This window comes from Nicotiana sylvestris, chromosome 7 (genome assembly GCF_000393655.2).
Source record: "Nicotiana sylvestris chromosome 7, ASM39365v2, whole genome shotgun sequence".
Taxonomy (NCBI): domain Eukaryota; kingdom Viridiplantae; phylum Streptophyta; class Magnoliopsida; order Solanales; family Solanaceae; genus Nicotiana; species Nicotiana sylvestris.
In genome coordinates this window covers 1142252-1163712 of record NC_091063.1, presented here as the reverse complement: position 1 = coordinate 1163712, position 21461 = coordinate 1142252, and positions in this window count along the sequence as shown.

Below are 21461 nucleotides of genomic sequence, written 5' to 3'. Positions count from 1 at the left end.
CGGTATTACCGAAAGCTCGGTATGAGTGGATACATTTAAGGTTGCAAGACTTTAAAACCGTAAGTGAGTATAATTCTGCTATCTTTAAAGTAAGTTCTCTATTAAAATTATGTGGAGACACTATCACAGATGAGGACTTATTGGAAAAAACATTTTCTACTTTTCACGCTTCAAATGTGGTGCTACAACAACAATACCGTGAAAAAGGTTTTAAGAAATATTCTGAGTTAATCACATGCCTACTTGTGGCTGAGCAGAATAATACTCTATTAATGAAAAATCATGAAACCCGTCCCACTGGGTCAGCTCCATTTTCGGAAGTGAATGTTGTAGCAACATATGATAAGTTTGAAAGAAAACAAAATAATTACCGTGGTTGTGGACATGGTCGTAAACGTGGACGTGGCAGGGGGCGAAACAATTATCGTCATTATGGTGGAAATAAATTGGAGAATAATAAGGGTTCTCAAATTAATCATTCAAAGGGTAAAGCTAGTATGTGTCACCGATGTGGTATGAGAGGTCATTGGGCACGCATTTGTCGTACGCCAGAACATTTTGTCAAACTTTATCAAGCCTCCCTCAAGAAAAAAGAAAATAATGTGGAGGCACACTTGACCTTTCAAAATAATGATGATGAAGCAGGTCCCTCAAATAAATATGATTCTAAGGCACATCTTGCATATAAAGATGATGATTTTGAAGGCCTAACAAATATTACTCATTTAGAAGTTGGGGACTTCTTTGAGGATATTGACTGAAGAACTAATCATCTTACTGGGGAATGAAGCTATAAAAGTTGTTATGTTTATGTTTGCAACTAGTTTATTTTTCTTGAGTGTATTTTCCTAATGCATCATGTGTTGCTAGTTTCTACATTTCTAATGTATTTCTTAATGTTTTTTTCCTGCTTGTCTTTCATATTTTTTATGATGTATTATTTATCTTTTTTATGAAGAATATGAAAATTTCTCAGTCTTCAGTTGGACTCAAGATTAATAAAGATGATATATGTCTTCTGGATAGTGCTACAACACACACTATTTTAAAAGATAAGAGATATTTCTCTTATTTGGTAATGAAAGAAGCGAATGTTAATACAATATCCGGTAGTACAAGATTAATTGAAGGTTCTGGAAGAGCCAATTTATTACTACCAGGAGGAACAAATTTGGCTATTGATGAAGCACTATATTGTAGTAAATCTCAAAGAAACTTATTAAGTTTCAAAGATATTCGCCAAAATGGCTATCATATTGAGACTACAAATGATGAAAAGATTGAATATCTTTATATTACTACAATAATGTCCGGTAAGAAATATGTGCTTGAAATGTTACCTGCTCTTTCCTCCTGCTTATACTACACAAGTATTAGCAGGATTGAAACACATGCCGTAGTAAACGAGAAGTTTACTAATCAAGATAATTTTATTATTTGGCATGACCGGTTGGGCCATCCTGGTTCTAATATGATGCGTAAAATAATTGAGAATTCACATGGACATGCAATGAAGAATCAGAAGATTCTTCAATTTAAGGAATTCTCTTGTGCTGCGTGTTCTCAAGGAAAATTAATTATTAGACCATCAACTATTAAAGTTAGGATGGAATCCCCTGCATTTCTGGAACGTATACAGGGTGATATATGTGGGCCCATTCACCCTCCATGTGGACCATTCAAATATTATATGGTTTTGGTAGATGCATCTACAAGATGGTCACATGTGTGCTTACTATCAACTCGCAATATGGCATTTGCGAGATTGTTGGCTCAAATAATAAAGCTAAGAGCACAATTTCCAGATTATGCAATTAAGACAATTCGTCTTGATAATGCTGGTGAGTTTACATCCCAAGCCTTTAATGATTATTGTATTTCAACTGGGATAACAATTGAGCATCCGGTTGCTCATGTTCATACACAAAATGGTCTAGCAGAATCATTAATCAAAAGCCTCCAATTAATTGCTAGACCAATGCTTATGAGAACAAAACTTCCCATTTCAGTATGGGGCCATGCGATTTTGCACGCAGCAGCACTTGTGCGGATAAGTCCCACAAGTTATCATAAAGTCTCCCCATTGCAATTGGCTTTTGGTCAGGAGACAAATATTTCCCATCTTAGGATCTTTGGTTGTGCGATATATGTTCCAATTGCTCCACCACAATGCACAAAGATGGGTCCTCAAAGAAGGTTGGGGATATATGTTGGATATGAATCTCCTTCTATTATAAAATATCTAGAGCCGATGACTGGAGATTTATTTACGGCAAGATTTTCTGATTGCCATTTTAATGAATCAGTATATCCAACATTAGGGGGAGAAAATAAGCAGCTGAAAAAGAAGATAGATTGGAATGCATTATCACTGTCTCATTTAGATCCTCGAACAAATCAATGTGAACAAGAGGTTCAAAAGATTATTCATTTACAAAATATTGCAAATCAATTGCCAGATGCATTCACTAACCTACCAAGGGTGACTAAGTCACATATTCCAGCTGCTAATGCTCCAATTCGAGTTGATATCCCGACAGAACAATTAATTAAAGCAAATGAGTCTAAGCCATGCTTGAAACGTGGTAGACCAATCGGTTCTAAAGATAAAAATCCTCGAAGAAGAAAAGGAGCAAGTGATCAAAGTGAACATAACACAGAGGTAGTGGCTCAAGAAGAGCCCCAAGACGTAACAAATGATAAGACCTTAGGGGAGGTCCAGGTACCTAAAAATAATGAAAATGAAGAGATATCAATAAGTTACGTCTCAACCGGGAAAAGATGGAACCGAAATAATATTGTTATCGATAACATTTTTGCTTATAATGTTGTTGTTGAAATAATGCAACAAGATGAGGATCTTGAACCAAAATCTGTCAATGAATGTAGACAGAGAAATGATTGGCCAAAATGGAAAGACGCTATCTAGGCAGAGTTAACTTCACTTGGAAAACGTGAAGTCTTCGAACCCATAGTTCGAACACCTGAAGGCATAAAGCCAGTAGGGTATAAATGGGTTTTTGTGCGAAAACGAAATGATAAAAATGAAGTCGTTAGATATAAAGCACGACTTGTGGCACAAGGGTTTTCCCAAAGGCCTGGAATTGATTATATGGAGACATATTCTCCTGTAGTGGATGCTATCACCTTCAGGTATCTCATAAATATGGCAGTACAAGAAAAACTTGATATGCATCTAATGGATGTTGTTACAGCCTATTTGTATGGATCATTAGACAACGAAATTTTTATGAAAGTACCTGAGGGATTTAAAGTGCCAGAAGCATATAAAAATTTTCGAGAAACTTGTTCAATAAAGCTTCAGAAATCTTTATACGGATTGAAACAATCAGGACGTATGTGGTACAATCGCCTGAGTGAATACCTGTTGAAAGAATGGTACAAGAATGATCCAATTTGTCCCTGTGTCTTTATAAAAAGGTATGGATCTGAATTTGTTATAATCGTTGTGTATGTTTATGATTTAAATATCATTGGAACTCCTGGGGAGCTTCCAAAAACAGTAGACTGTTTGAAGAAAGAATTTGAAATGAAAGATCTTGGAAAGACAAAATTTTGTCTTGGTCTACAAATTGAGTATATGAAAGATGGAATATTTGTCCATCAATCGACATACACCGAAAAGATTTTAAAGCGATTCTATATGGATAAAGCACATCCATTGAGTACCCCGATGGTTGTGAGATCACTTGATATAAAGAAAGATCCATTCCGACCTCATGAAAATGATGAAGAGCTTCTTGGTGCCGAAGTACCATATCTTAGTGCAATTGGGGCATTAATGTATCTTGCCAATAATTTCCGACCAGATATAGCTTTCTCAGTAAGCTTATTGGCAAGATTTAGTACTTCGCCAACACAAAGACACTGGAATGGTATTAAACATATATTCAGATACCTCCAAGGGACCATTGATATGGGTTTATTTTATTCAAATGAATCCAAGCCATCATTGATTGGTTATGCAGATGCAGGATATTTGTCTGATCCACACAAAGGTCGATCTCAGACAGGCTATTTATTTACAAGTGGAGGTACAGCCATATCATGGCGTTCGACAAAACAAACTATGGTTGCTACTTCTTCAAATCATGCAGAGATAATAGCCATTCACGAAGCAAGTCGAGAATGCATTTGGTTAAGATCTATAACTCAACACATTCAGCAAACATGTGGTCTTTCTTCGAAAGAGAATATTCCAACAATATTGTATGAAGACAATGCTGCATGCATAGCTCAATTGAAAGGAGGATATATCAAAGGAGATAGAACAAAACACATTTCACCGAAATTCTTTTTCACTCATGATCTTCAGAAGAATGGTGAAATAGATGTACAACAAGTTCGTTCAAGTGATAATTTGGTTGATCTGTTCACTAAGGCATTACCAACCTCAATATTTGAAAAGCTGATATATAAGATTGGAATGCGTCGTCTTCGAGACATTAAGTGATTTTTCATCATAGGGAGTAACTAAACGCTGCACTCTTTTCCTTAACCAAGGTTTTGTCCCACTGGGTTTTCCAGGTAAGGTTTTTAATGAGGCAGCAAGCAATGCATATTATAAATAACTATGTACATCCCAATATTTTTTTTGTAAGTTTTAAATGAGGCACATTATCTTACATGGACATCCAACGGGGAGTGTTATGAATAGTTTGTACATTGGATACTACTTTGGATACTACATTGGATGCCTATGTTGTGAATAACTTAAAGATTAAATTTCATATTTTATGTCCATCATCTTTACTTTTTATGCCTATAAAAGGCCATGTAATTGCAATAAAAAATTACACCAAAGTGAAAGAAGAAAATACTTCTCCATTCTCTCTATATCTTCTTGTTTACATTTTACTGCATTGCTTTTATTTTATACATATATATGATTTTTATATATAAATATAAAGTTTGGAAAAAATCGGATTTAATTTACGGGAAAAATTGAGTTAAGATTTGCCTGGTAACGAGTCGTTTTGAGAAATTAAATTCGTAAGCTTTATGATGTTATTTTGGGAAATATCTTAAATAAAATGAAGGTCCTAAAACCTAGTTTTCAATGGTCCAAGCCATTTATTCATATGACATCGGGGTAGAGAAATATGTATGTTTAAAGTAGGGTTGCCAAGTCATATCGCCGCACTTCGGAGAAACTTGCAGGTTTATAGGCCAGGTTGTGAGGCCGTTTTTCTCACAATATATTGAGATTTACACGGAGATATTTATATGGAATTAAAGCCCCATGTGTCTTGTTTCCAATGTTGCAAACCGTTTGTCAATACGAAGTTGGAGTAGAGAGATACAAATGTCTAAATTTGCACCGCTCAAGCTGCCAAGCAGGCAACTTACCCACCCGCTTGGAGAATTGAGGCGGTGGGCTTATAAGTGTTCTTTTCCCTTATATATCTCGTAATTACACACAGAAAACTTACACAAAAATACTCTTAAGCTATCTAAGTCTTTTCCAAGAAATTCCAAGCAAGATCAACATCCCTTTCACGAAATCAAGAAGCGATAACATTAGAACGATCCCTACAACGTAAGTATCATTATACTGCCTCTCTTTTTCTATGTAGTTTGAGTTTTGGAAGATACTTCATAGTTCAAAAAATTCCTACTTTTTGTATTTAAGCTTTTGAATATCAAAGAAGGTTGATAAATTTGTTTCCTAATAGTTAGAACTCATTGGACGGTGATCGAAAGCCGTGAGTTTGATTTATTTCACTTTTAATGGGATGTTTTGTAGTCCACTCGTGTTGGACTATTGTGCTGATAATTTATGGAGTTTGGAAGGATTAAGGGCATGGAGAAATTCCACATGTGGTAGGGTAGTAGGTTGGTCGCTCGTCGTTGCAATTTCAGGCTATTGACTACTTGTTGATTGGTTGTGTTATGGTATATTTGGGGTTTTTATTGTATTGAAGGTCCCAAATTGTAGTTGGGTTGTTTCTGAGTTGCAGATTATATTATGTTTGTATCTTACCTATAGTAGTGTCACGACCCAAAATCCACTAAGAGTCGTGATGGCGCCGGACACCGTTGTCAGGCAAGCCAACCAAAATACTTAATTAAATTCTCGTTTTAATAATTTTGAAAACTATGATTTTCCTTCAATTTTACCAGTAAAAGATAATCGTTTCAAATCGAATATGAATGTTAAGCAGTTAATACAAGATACCCATAATCATCCAGAACCCGATGTCATAAGTGCATGAGCATTTACTAGGGAATGATGTAAAATACAATAATTGTTTGGAATACAAGTGGATAGAAATGAAAATACAGTACAATACTCTGAAGGAGACTCTGCTGGCTGCGGGTCATCTCGATAATTGTAGCTCACCTAAGTCTCCACATCAACAATGCCGCTATGCCACTAAGCCACTAGCCACATATGAACCTGTGCAACAAAAATGCACAACAAGTGTAGTATGAGTATGAAAACAACGTGTACTCAATGAGTATCACATCTAATCTCGAATAAGTAGAGACGAGATGTCGACTTCGACACTTGCTAGTAGTCCAATAGTAATATTATTAATGCGATGAATCAAGGATTTATTAAGAACAACAGTAAATCCAAATAAGTCACGAAACATGTAAGAGTTTCTTTTTATTAAAAATCTCTGAATCCATAATCCATTAATTAACAATTATCTCAAGTCGGGGAGAGCAAATATCAATAACAATAACTCTCAAGGCAAGCAATACAAGCATGCACAAATCATGCCTAGGTCGTACGGCCCGATCCAACATAAATATAAAATGTGCATTGCTGACGGTCGAACGACGTGAACCATAGATGCATCTATTACCCCGCTCGCAAATTATACATGTGACGCAGGTACACATAGAAATACATACTCAAACAGCCAATTAAGAATTTATCGGGGAACATTTATCCAAATAAAAGCCAATTCTTTTTTAATTTTTTAAGAAAATGAAGTTTAATCCTTTTAGAAATTCATTTACCAATTCGATTGGATTTAAGCAATTCAACTGCCAATAAGATTTCAGATATTCCAAGTGTAGCATGTTTTTGGGTCCTAGACTACCCGGACTTACACATATTAGTAGCTACGCACGGACTCTCATCACCTCGTGTGTACGTAGCCCCCACAAATAGGAGCACATAACCAATTATTTTAACTATGGGGACAATTCCCTCTTACAAGGTTAGAAAGGAGACTCATCTTGCTCCGAAATTTCCATAACCGGCATCCAAGTCGTTCCAACGACTCCAATTGATTCACAACGCCCCAAAACTATTCAAACAACGGGCAAACCAATAAAAATTCACTCTAATACTTGTAACAATTCAAATTATATAAGTTCCCAACTCCGCTCGAAAAGTTGACCAAAATGCCCTCGGGCCCACGTGCCCGAATTCCGAAATTTCTCGAAGATAAATTCTACCCACAGCTTTACTAACTCAAATATACAATTTGCTCAAATTTTCATGCTCAAATTCAAGGTAAAAGTCCAAAATTTCAAATTCTAGGTCTTCCCCGAAAATCCCAAATTTATACTAATTTTTCATGTCTAAATCCATGTAAGATCACATTTTTTTAACTCAAAAATAGGAAGAAATCACTTACCTAGTGTTGCTTGGTGAAAAACCCTCCTTGAGATCTCCAAAATCGTCCAAGCCAAATGAAAGAAATGAAAGCAATGGGCCAAAACTCGTGTTTAAAACAGTTTGCCCAGGCTTCGTCGAGTTGTACTTTGCGTTGTGCAGGTTTTACATCCTATTACCATTTTCCCCTACTGTACAACTTCTATTAAAATGCCCATAACCCCTTGTGGAAATATTCAAATGACAAACAGTTTGAAGATTTAGAAACTAGACTCGAAGATCTTTCATTTGATAGGTTGTACACCATATAACTCTTTATATATTCCGAGATATGAGCTTCTAAAATTGGCTCCATGCATCAGAAAATTCTGTCAAAATTGCTCCACCAACCATCTTCAATCGATCATAACTTTCTGATAAAATGTCCAAATCATGAATGGTTTAACTTTCTAGAAACTAGAATGTAAGAGCAACAACATATATGTTTTGCAAAATCTCATATTCCTTATAGATTTCAAGATATAAGCTTCCAAAGTAGCCTCCTCGATTGCACCATTGCTGTCCAAAACAGCAGCTGCAGCAGAAAAAGCAACAGATTTTCAGCAGCTTCAAATTTCTGAAATCGATCCGTTAGCCTTCCGAAATCCACCCGAGACCCTTGGGACTTCAACATATTATACCAACATGTCCCAAAACATGATACGAACTCATTCGAGGCCTCAAATCACATCAAACAACGTCGAAATCATGAATCGTACTCCAATCCAAACTTTATGAACTTTGAAATTTCAAACTTCTACATTAGATGCCGAAACCCGTCAAATCATGTCCGATTGACCTCAAATTTTGCACATAAGTCATATTCGATATTACGGACCTGCACCAACTTTTGGAATTGGAATCCGACCCCGATATCGAAAGGTCAAACTCTCGGTCAAACTTCTCAAAAACCTTCAAATTTCTATCTTTAGTCAAATGACATCAAAATGACCTACGGACCTCTGAATTCACTTCCGATCGCGCTCTCAACTCCAGAATCACCATTCGGAGCTATTCTCAGACTCAGAATCCCAAACGGACATTGATAACCCTGAAATTCAGTTCAACCTAAACTTATGAAATTACTCCAAAATGCTAACTTCCACAATAGGCGCAAAAACGTTCCTGGGTCTTCCAAAACTCGATACGGACATACGACCAAGTCCGAAATCATCATACGAACCTGCTAGAACCTTCGAATCCTGATTCCGAGGTCGTTTGCTCAAAAATCCAAACTTAGCTAATTCTTTCAACTTAAAGCTTCCGAAATGAGAATTCTCTTTCCAAATCAACTCCGAACTCCCCGAAATTCAATTCCGACAACGCATACAAGTCATAATACCTGAAATGAAGCTACTCATGGCCTCAAATTGCTGAATGGTGCGCTAGAGCTTAAAACGATCGGTCGGGTCGTTACATTCTCTCCCACTTAAACATATGTTCGTCCTCGAACGTGCTAAGAATTGTGTTGGGGTTGTCCGAAATCACTGTTTAACACCTCGAGCACCTACCCGTGCTACCACAACTTAGTTGGGCACCCTAGCTCGATCAATCTGAAGATATCCTTTTTCACTTAAGCAAATAAGCCTTAGAGCCTGATTCATACATTCAGAATTCTCTGCCAGGCCTGTTCCCACATACGCTTACCGTATCAATAACTACCCGCAACACCAAAACATGACTGCATACCTTAGCTGAATTCACACCTTGCACCACTTTACTCATAGGACCACAATAACATTCTCTGATTTAATTAGTCGAAATTCCACGAATCTGATGCTCCCATTGCACCTCATGACCTACATAGGTTTTGCTCTAACTCTTACAATACCGCCAAGACGGAAGAGGTGTGTAGAAATTCATACCCAACTGTCGAATCAACAAATCATTGGGTCTATACTCCTGACAAGAACCATTACCTCATTCTGAACCAAATAATGGTCTTAGCTCCTTAATATACTTCATATAATCAGATTGCACTGATCCTAAATCCAATGATCTCGTCTCACCCAGTATGAACCGCTCAGGCAATAAGCCACCCTAGACATGATCAAAAGTCTCATATGATGCCACAATGTGCCAATAGGCTATGAACTCGAATGTGACAAAAGGAAAACGAACTTTGGAAGGAACTGCTCAACTCACACACTAATATGGACTTTCCTTAGAAAATAGGAAACAAGGCATACAAAAATAGCATATAGAAAATTGTACTCAACATCACACTGTTGCGACGTGCAACCCGATCTAAATAACATACCCATGGCGGCGTGCCACCCGATCCACACTTAGAATTCACATAAGGAGATATACATCGAGCTAAATTGCTCATTACAACAAAATACCGAATATCGGTCACAAGCACGCTAAGTGCATAATACACCTCTAGGGAGACATATAGTGACATAGGCTACAAAACTCAAGCACAACTGAGGTGCGATATATGTTCTAAAACTAAAGAGACATCCTGCTCACGTATAACCATCGCTACGCGGAACCTCAATACATAAGAAAATTATCGAGTCGTTCACAACTCACACGGCACAATGTAGCATTACATGAAAAAGCCGACGACGAAATAACACCCCATGTCTAAATACTCCTCCATAAGGAGCGCTATGCTAAAATGAACATATTCGGCCTGATATAAGGCCCATATTCACATTTAAATCCATCCAAAGACCTCAAGCTGGTTCTGATCGCACTGAACTAGGTTAATAACCTTTCAAAGGTCCATAATAACTCCCCTTTTTCTCATAACACATAAGAACAACCATCATAACTGGAGTAATCCTCCACAATCCACAACCCAATAAACCGAGTGCCCTCCAAGCATCAATTCTCAATTTAACAACATCACCACAATCTTCATACTTGGTTTAACTCTTCAATCAATCAAGTGACTACACGCCACACTTATACAACCTTCATGTGGGGCACACTCCCACAACCTTCCGTAACATCATCCGCACTAATGCTGAAAAGCGATCAAGAATCCTTAGCCATGATGCAAAGCCCTTTTCACAAAACACTGATCTCAGGTGACGCTGAAGAAATACCAACTTACTTTAAACGTCGAAACTTCTTTCCTGCTCATCCGAGCTCGTGACATCCTCGTCATCACCGAACTGCAACCTTGATCCTCACTTCAAATTCCATACCACTAATAGATTAATACTTCATCATGTAAAAACTTTTTACTTCACTCACTTCAGGAGAACCATAGCAACACTCAGGTGAATTCTCATAACCGTAGAATATGCAAATCTCCAAGTAGTGGCCTAAACCACCATGGCCATTCCGGGATCTGCCTACACATAACAGACCATAACAGTAGAATTCTTCTAAGTAACATCAATTACGGCGGCCGACAAGCCTCGCACGTACCATCACAAATCATTCGCATAACTTGATTACGCTGAAGGAACTGATCACTACCACCAATATGCCAATTCAACTATGGCTAACCAATCTATCTTCTCCCAATTTATCCTTGATTGCATTAGAAATAACAATAACTCCATTCAACACATAACATACTCCATTTGCACTCATCCTGAGTGACCTTGAATCATGAGACCATGCTGTCTCAAATCCCACGAACCATTTCGTACCTTCCAAATGCTAAGTTGCAAGTAAAACATCATAGAACATTCTGGGCCTCTTCTCATAAGCTACTACACACGCTTGATTCTTAATCGTACCTATAGGCTCGAAATCATTAGGCACCACGTTTTACCCTTTGAATCCACTAGGACTGTTGTTGAGAGCCACCCACTCTGACTTGGCCCCGAATATAATCAACTCTATGAATCTTCTAGCATATGAATACCCTCTCGGCGAAGTACCCGGCAGAATCACTTCCCTTGAAACCTGCATTTATTCAAGGCATAATTCCTGAATCCTTTCCCAAGTCTGAACATGAGCCAATAAGGCCAATCATAGCATACATTTAACAATTTCTTATGTTCCTTTACCGTAGCTGAAATAACCAATCAATATGCTAATAACCAAAAATCTCGCAAGTAGTTAACCATGCAACCCAATCATAGACGGTGGGACTCTCCCACTTAGCTTGAAGCCACTGATACACAATATCTAGAATTCACCAGTATTCTTTATCTCATATTGACATAGATCTAGCACAACCATCCTGTCGAGTTCTTGAAATCTTTCTATAACACCATTTATGAATACTTTGAATCATTAACCATGTTCACATGTCCGACACCTTTACCAGATAGCCAGTAGGATTCTTCGTAGAGGCTTCGCCACCCATGCGACTGCTGATATGCTTACAGGAGATGACCCACCTAAGCCCGTGCTCATTCACCAGCTGCATAAGTCCATTCACTCCTCGTGGAAATCAACTAAATGTGCGACAATATCCTCCAATTCAAAGTTATGTTGTAACCTCCTTCATATCAAGCAACTCCTTTCCGCCATATCAAATCTCCTACCGTATAATAGCCGATATTTCAAATCAAGTCGGTAGACCCAGCCACTGAATCCACATACTGCTTTGCCTCTCTCCCACTTTGGGCAGACTCACTTCCTTAAGTAACTACTCGACCTCCACTTCTTGCACCTGGTCTTCTAGAGGTTTAATCATCGCATGACACTTTCCACACGTCCTTCCTCATCCTTTGTTGCTCGGTTATTGCCTTAAATAAAATCTATCTTCGTAACACTTGAACCCACCAATCGCTACTAACTTTAAACCATTCTGAAGATCATTGTTCTCGAGCCGTCAACATTAGAAATACACATTAAACACTGAACCACCGCACCCCACAATATTTAATAGTCGTTTTTTCCAATATTATTTCACAATATCTTACCCCAAATGCGAATTGCAGAAGACCATAACACCGGCAAACTTAACATATTCAATCGAGGATGACGATACCATGTCGCAGATGAAAATTCCACCATACTTGAAAACACCAAGTCTCGTTACTCCATCGATCCAAATCAAGACATTCATAGGCCAATTGATTTTTCCCCACCGGAAATGAAATATCGAACCTCAGAATCATGCACTGAGAGAACTCCCTTCCAAATCTTTCATTGCCCTAACATATAGGCAAAAACTTTACCAACACGCCCATACTGTGCGACAACCGATCATGAGCAATCGTAGAAATCTGCGCATAGACTCAAAGCTCTCGGGAATACTATTACTTACTGAAATGACAAGATAGCCTTCCACAAGGCGACAACAATAGCCCAAATCAACTATACCGGGAGAAACATCCCGCTCCACATCGGTAGTACCATTACAATTCTTCTATTCTCGATTTATAACAAGCGGTTCACGTCGCATAAGATTGAGTAGGAAGAAAACAAGGGCATAAGCCCCAAGGAATCAAATCGCACAATGAGGAATCAAGAAGGGAAGTGCTCCTAACAGCCCTGTAGCCTCTCAAAGATAAGTACAGACGTCTCCGTACCGATCCGTAAGACTCTACTAGACTCGCTCATGACTCGTGAGACCTAAGGGAACCTAGTGCTCTGATACCATGTTGTCACGACCCAAAATCCACTAAGGGTCGTGATGGCGCCGGACACCACTGTCAGGCAAGCCAACCAAAATACTTAATTAAATTCTCATTTTAATAATTTTGAAAACTATGATTTTCCTTCAATTTTACCAGTAAAAGATAATCGTTTCAAATCGAATATGAATGCTAAACAGTTAATACAAGATACCCCATAAGCATCCCAGAACCCGATGTCACAAGTGCATGAGCATTTACTAGGGAATGATGTAAAATACAGTAACTGTCCGGAATAAAAGTGGACAGAAATGAAAATACAGTACAATAGTCTGAAGGAGACTCTGCTGGCTGCGGGTCATTTTGATAATTGCAGCTCACCTAAGTCTCCACATCAACCATGCCGCTATGCCACTAAGCCACTAGCCACATATGAACCTGTGCAACAACAATGCACAACAAGTGTAATATGAGTACGAAAACAACGTGTACCCAATGAGTATCCCGTCTAATCTCGAAGAAGTAGAGACGAGAGGTCGACTTCGACTCTTGCTAGTAGTCCAATAATAATATTATTAATGCGATGAATCATGTATTTATTAAGAACAACAGTAAATTCAAATAAGTCACGAAACAGGTAAGAGTTCCTTTTTATTAAAAATCTCTGTATTCATAATCTATTAATTAACAATTATCTCAAGTCGGGGAGAGAAAATATCAATATCAATAACTCTCAAGGCAAGCAATACAAGCATATGCAAATCATGCCGAGGTCGTACGGCCCGATCCAACATAAATGTAAAATGTGCACTACCGAGGGTCGAACGGCGCGAACCATAGATGTATCTATTACCCCGCTCGCGAATCATACATGTGGCGTAGTCAAATAGGAGCACATAACCAATTATTTCACCCATGGGGATAATTCCCTCTTACAAGGTTAGAAAGGAGACTCACCTTGCTCCGAAATTTCAATAACCGGCTTCCAAGCACTTCCAACAACTCCAATTGATGCACAACGCCCCAAAACTATTCAAATAACGTGCAAACCAATAAAAATTCACTCTAATACTTGTAACAAGTCAAATTATATAAGTTTCCAACTCCGCTCGAAAAGTTGACCAAAATGCCCTCGGGCCCACGTGCCCGAATTCCAAAATTTCTCGAAGATAAATTCTACCCATAGCTTTACTAACTCAAATATATAATTTGCTCAAATTTTCATGCTCAAATTCAAGGTAAAAGACCAAAATTTCAAATTCTAGGTCTTCCCCAAAAATTCAAAATTTATACTAATTTTCCATGTCTATATCCATGTAAGATCACATATTTAACTCAAAAATAGGAAGAAATCACTTACCTAGTGTTACTTGATGAAAATCCCTCCTTGAGCTCTCCAAAATCGTCCAAGCCAAATGAAAGAAATGGGCCAAAACTCGTGTTTAAAACAATCTGCCCAGGCTTCGTTGAGTTGTACCTTGCGCAGTGCAGGTTGTACATTTTATTACCATTTTCCCCTGCTGTACACCTTCTGTTAAAACGCCCATAACTCCTTGTGAAAATATCCAAATGATAAACGGTTTGAAGATTTAGAAACTAGATTCGAAGATCTTTTATTTGATAGGTTGTACACCATATAAATCTTTATATATTCCGAGATATGAGCTTCTAAAATCGGCTCCATGCATCAGAAAATTCTGTCGAAACTGCTCCACCAACCATCTTCAATCGATCATAACTTTCTGATAAAATATTCAAATCATGAATGGTTTAACTTTCTGGAAACTAGAATGCAAGGGCAACTTCTTTTATGTTTTGCAAATTTTCATATTCCTTATAGATTTCAAGATATAAGCTTCCAAAGTAGCTTCCTCGATTGCACCATTGTTGTCCAAAACAGCAGCTTCAGTAGAAAAAGCAGCAGATTTTCAGCAGCTTCAAATTTCCGAAATCAATCTGTTAGCCTTCCGAAATCCACCCGAGGCCCTTGGGACTTTAACCAATTATACCAACATGTCCCAAAACATGATACGAACTCGCTCGAGGCTTCAAATCACATCAAACAACGCCGAAATCATGAATCGTACTCCAATCCAAACTTTATGAACTTTGAAATTTCAAACTTTTACATTCGATGCCGAAACCCGTCAAATCATGTCCGATTGACCTCAAATTTTGCACATAAGTCATATTCGATATTATGGACCTGCTCCAACTTTCAGAATTGGAATCTGGCCCTGATATCAAAAAGTCAAACTCTCGGTCAAACTTCTCAAAATTCTTCAAATTTCTATCTTTAGCCAAATGACATCAAAATGACCTACGGACCTCTGAATTCACTTCCGATCGCACTCCCAATTCCAGAATCACCATACAGAGCTATTCTCAGACTCGGAATCCCAAACGAACATTAATAACCCTGAAATGCACTTCAACCCAAACTTATGAAATTACTCCAAAATGCTAACTTCCACAATAGGCGCCAAAACGTTCTCGAGTCTTTCAAAACCCGATCCGGACATACGCCCAAGTCCGAAATCATCATACAAACCTGCTGGAACCTTCAAATCCCAATTCCAAGGTCGTTTACTCAAAAATCCAATCTTAGCTAATTCTTTCAACTTAAAGCTTCCGAAATGAGAATTCTCTTTCCAAATCAACTCTGAACTACCCGAAATTCAATTCTGGCAGCGTACAAGTCATAATACCTGAAATGAAGCTGCTCATAGTCTCAAACTGCTGAATGGCGCACTAGAGCTTAAAACGACCGGTCGAGTCGTTACAAGTAGGCTTGAGGGAGAAGTAAAATCAGGGGAAATGTTGCCCGTTTTATATTAGAATCATGTTATCGTTTAAGATATGTGATATACTAGCGCCATCTAAGTTGTACATGTTTTTCTTTGTTATAGGGTTGGCGCGCTAGTTGTTGTGTAATCTTGTTGTTAAGTTGCATTGAAGACTTGAGGTATGTTAAGGTTATCCCTTCTTTCCTTTTGGCATGATCCATATGATACAACGAAATGAGAAAGTATGCAACTTTCACAAATGATTCTATTCTTTGAAGTAGTAGGGTTGCCTATGTTCTTGATTTCCCATGTGTCCTACTAACATATCGTCTGTTCATGGGTCTCATGACATTCCGAGATCTTATTGACTTACTTTATTATGAATTTTATTCATTTATACATGTACATTAACTCACGACTAGATAGCATTATATATGTGTATAGTATATATATATGGGGTATGGAGAAAGTTTATGGCGTTATATACGCACCGCCATCTGATCAGCTGGTATACGTTGATGATTTCGCCCACAGAGGCCGATATGATATGATGGGATGCCCTTAGAGACTTGATGATGCTATGTACACAGATATCTATGCATGATATTACATTTATATACATATGCATGACATTATATATGTTTCATGATTCACAGACCTATTCAGACAGTCAGGTTGAGTTCTTTATTCCATGTTTCTTTTATGTCTTTATATACTTCTTTCATGCTTTACATACTCGGTACTTTATTTGTACTGATGTTCCTTTTACCCGGGGACGTTGCGTTTCATGCCCGCAGGTCTCGATAGATAGGTTGAGAATCCTCCTAGCAGGCTATTAGCTCAGCGGAAGGTGTTGATGCACTCCACTAGCTCCGGAGTTGCCTATGTGGTCAGTATACTTTGGACATGTATTGATTAGTATAGCAGGCCTATGTCCCGGCCTTTATGACGTTTATGTAATCTTAGAGGCTTGTAGACTTATGTCATGTATATGGACACTTGTATGGCCTTGTCGGCCTATGTTTTGAGTTTACAAAAGATCATGTCGACCTTATTGGCTTGTATGTCACCTGTATAAGTTTCTATATCATGTTGGGTCGTCATATGTCTAGTATTCCCTTATGTTTTATTCTTGTTATCTCATGACGGTCCTTTTGGCCCATTTACCCATGATGGTATGATAAGAAAATATGTTACGTTGGTACTCGATTGGGTAAGGTACCGGGTGCCCATTGCGGCCCATCGGTTTGGGTCGTGACACTCGGCCTCTCGTGGCCCTAACTAGTGGTACTGGTGGGTGGTCGTCCGATCCAGAAGTACGTGTCCTCACCATTTATGAGAGAATAGAATATCAAAATTTTAGTTTCCGAAAACAACAAATTTGCACGGTAATAATACAAGAAAGAGAAATTTTCCTAAGGATTCGACAGCCTCTCGAAGATAAGTACAGACGTCTTCGTACCGATCCGCAAGATTCTACTAAACCTGCCCATGAATCGTGAGAATATGTAATCTAGGCTCTGATACCAACTTATCACAACCCAAAATTCGTATGTTGTGATGACGCCTATCTCAATACTAGGTAAGCTGATAACCTCAATAAATCACAATAATCTTTTAAGTTTGAAAACATAATAATTAGATTTAATAAAAAATTCCACAAATACTGATACAATTACACTTCCAAAATTCGGTGTCACTGAGTACATGAGTATCTAAATGATAACGTAGTCTGATTAATAAAAACATTGTCTGAAAATATAGAACAGTATAAATAACTGAAAGAAAAGAGATTCAAGGTCTGCGGATGTCAAAGCAGCTACCTCAATAGTCTCCAACACACAAATCTCCAAAATCTAGTAGCCGCCGTATTCAACTCAAAAATTAATAGTAGGTCCCACGTCTTGAAACCCGATAAAAGTTATAAAATATGAACGTCCATTCAACCGCGAGTCTAACCATACCAATTTTACAAAATTCCGACATCAACTCGACCTTCAAATCCTCAAATCTTATTTTCAAATCCCTAGGCACAAATTTTCTAATTACACCTCAAAAATGCGCAATCTAGTCGGAATACTCAATGATAATTCAATATTATTGACTAACAATGATCATAAGTGACTTACCTCAAGTTTTCCCGTGAATTTTCGCTAAAAATCGCCCCAACCCGTGTTGAAAGTCCAAAAATGATAAAAATGTCGGAACCCCTCTGTTTTGTACTCTGCTCAGTGGTTTCGCATATGAGACAAAATTGATCGCATATGCGGTCTCGTAGGTGTGAGCCATTTCCTGCTTTTGTGGTTCACCCACGAGGTCCTGCCTCTGCTTCTGCGATCACTCTTCCGCTTCTGCGGACACATGCGTTTCTGCGATCTCTCGTCCGTATCTACACTCATTTAGGTGCGGAATTTTCCTCGCACCTGCGACCACTGCCCATACTGCTCCAGCCCGCTTCTCCGATGTCCATCTCGCTTCTGCGAGCTCGCACCTGCGAGCCAAATTCTGCATGTGCGATTGCACCAAAAGGCAAAAAATTTAGCAGTTGTTTAAGTCCAAATTTTGATCTGTTAACCATCCGGAATCCACCCGAGGCCTTCGGGACCTTAACTAAAAATACCAATAAGTCTAAAAACATCATACGAACTTATTTGATGCCTCAAATCATATTAAACAAAACTCAAAACATGAATCGCACCCCAATTCAAGCTTAACGAATACTAACGAATTTCAACTTCTACCTTAGATACCGAAACCTATCAAATCAAGTCCGATTGACCTCAAATTTTGCATACAAGTCATAAAATTTTGCACACAAGTCATAAATGATATTATAGACTTACAAAATTTCCATAACTGAATTTCGAGCCCGTTATCAATAAAGTCAACTCCCGGTCAAACTTCCAAACCTTTCATTTCCTATATTCGCCATTTCAAGTCAATTTTAACTACGAATCTCAAAATAATTATTCGGACACACGTTTAAGTCTAAAATCACCATACAGAGCTATTGAAACCATCAAAATTCTATTTTGGGTCGATTACACATAATTCTTTATTCAGTCAATTATTCCAGCTTAAGATTTAAAATCTTAAAACTAAGTATTTCAATTCATTCTGAAACCTCCCCGACAAGTCACATAATTATAACTGAGCATAAAATATTCAGTAAATGGGAAAACAGGACTGCGATACTTAAAATGACCAATCGGGTCGTTACAAAAATAAGTGATAAAATCACTCATTTTCTGGAAAATTATTTTCCTTCATACCAAACATACCTCTAGTTTTTGAAATAATAGTTGGGCTTGCTTAATTACTTTTCCAGAATTAACGAGGACTCATATTACTAATTAAGGACGTTTATCCTTGGTAATGTCTAATGTATGAGATATCTGCCTTAGTTCATAGCACATCAGTCGACTGCTAGGTGAAGATCTTTAACTCTTGCAGAAGAAATAATTGAAGTTTATCTGTAGAACATTATCCCCTCTGGTTCTTTATTTTTCAATGTCTAAATAAATCGTCGCAAAAATAAAAATTGCAGTATTCTTCTCCTATACACACATATATTTTTGCTTAGCTTACTGTTGTTCCACTTATTATTTTTCCTACACGCTCTAACAATGTATTATAACCTTAGAATGTGAGGCTTTTTAGTCTTTTCAGAAAAACTAAACTCAACATAATTTGGTACCGTCAAACCTTGACCCTTTCTCTCGTCTTTTCACTCCTGCAATATGACCATTTCAGCATCTATGCAAGTGAAGTAACACTTTACAATTTGCTACCCCATAGCAAAAAGAGAATCCAAAACACAAACCATTGTGGAGTAGGGCAGTCATATATACAATATTTAAAATTATAGTGAAAACCTCTTGGAGAATTTTTTTATTAAAGTGAGGAATTCTAGATTGTATATTAAAGTTGCGATTTGGTGAGGATAAGCTCATCGTCTTTGCCATGGAACGTCGTGACTTTGCATTTTGGACGGTACCTTATCAGTCTCATTTAAGTTTTCAGTGGTCCTGCAAATAATGATAGGATAACGAGAGAAGGTTCTTAATAACCATGTCAAGTCAGAAGTAGACAATTACAATTAGGATAGGAGATTATTATCTTAAGCAGCTTATTGTGTGAAGATGATGTTTGTAGCTTTTCTTTTAACTTTTGTATGAACATAGATTGATTACTTAATTGTTATCAACTACTTTTAAACGAACTAAGGCGTGAATCGAATTTCCTTATAAATCTACATGCATTACAAAATGTAAATCACATATGATGTCATTACACCTTTTCTTCTTTTAACAATTAAGCTATGTCACACTTACTTCTATTAAGAATGGTGGTACACTATTTTTATATTTATTAATATATTGTGGTCATCATCATCAGCATTTTATGTTATTTTTAATTGATTAATGGAGGACTGTCTAATACAATAAAGGCCAAGAGAGTGACCCATACAAGGTGAACCGATGTCTCCGTATATTTTTGTTCTGCTTATGAAATATTTTCAATAGGTGTTTGGAACTTTAAAAGACGAATTTGAGTTTAATTTTCACCCTAGATGCCAAAAACTAGGGATTACTCATCTTTGCTTCGCAGATGATTTGCTAATGTTTGCTTGGGATGAAACTAAATCTGTGCAGCTTTTTAGAGATAGGTTTGGATTCTTTTCTAAGGCTTCAGGATTGAAAGCTAATCTAAGGAAGAGTTAAATTTACTTTGGTGGAGTAGATGTGGATACCAAAGAAAGCATACTGAATTTGTTGGGATATGAACTTGGGGAGCTTCCTTTTAAGTATCTTGGAGTCCCTTTGTCAACAAAAAGACTGATAATCATCCAGTGTAAATCCTTGGTAGATAAGATAACAACCAAAATTTCTTCATGGATGGGCAAATGGTTGTCATATGATGGGAGATTGCAGTTGATTAGAGTTGTAGTATTTGGCATCCAAGCATATTGGTCTCAACTATTTCTGCTTCAACAAAAGGTTATCAAATTAATTGAAGCAACTTGTAAAAGCCATTTGTGGACAGGTCAGGCTACCATATCCAGGAGGGCCCTAGTCGTATGGAAGAAGGTTTGTTTACCTAGAGGAGCAGCAAGGGCTTAATCTTTTTAGTTTGCAATATGGAATCAAGTTGTTGTGTGTAAACTTCTATGAGCTTTGAGTCAGAATAAAGAGAAGTTATGGATTACCTGGGCACATACGTATTATATAAAGAAGCAAACCATATCTACTATATATGGAGGTACCGAAACAAGCTTCTTGAATGGTGAGGAAAATATTGAACAAGAGAAAGAACTATCAAACTCTAGGAGCATGCCCTCAACTGACGAAAAGGAAAATTTCATATAAAAGCTGCTTATAGTGCACTCTGAGGGGAGGTTGATAATGTCCCTTAGAAGAACCCAGTTTGTCACAATGATGCATATCCTAAACATGTCTTTATATTATGGTTGACTTTACTGGAAAAATTGAGAACTAAGAATGTCCTACTTAGATGAGGCATGAGGCTTGATGGTGATTG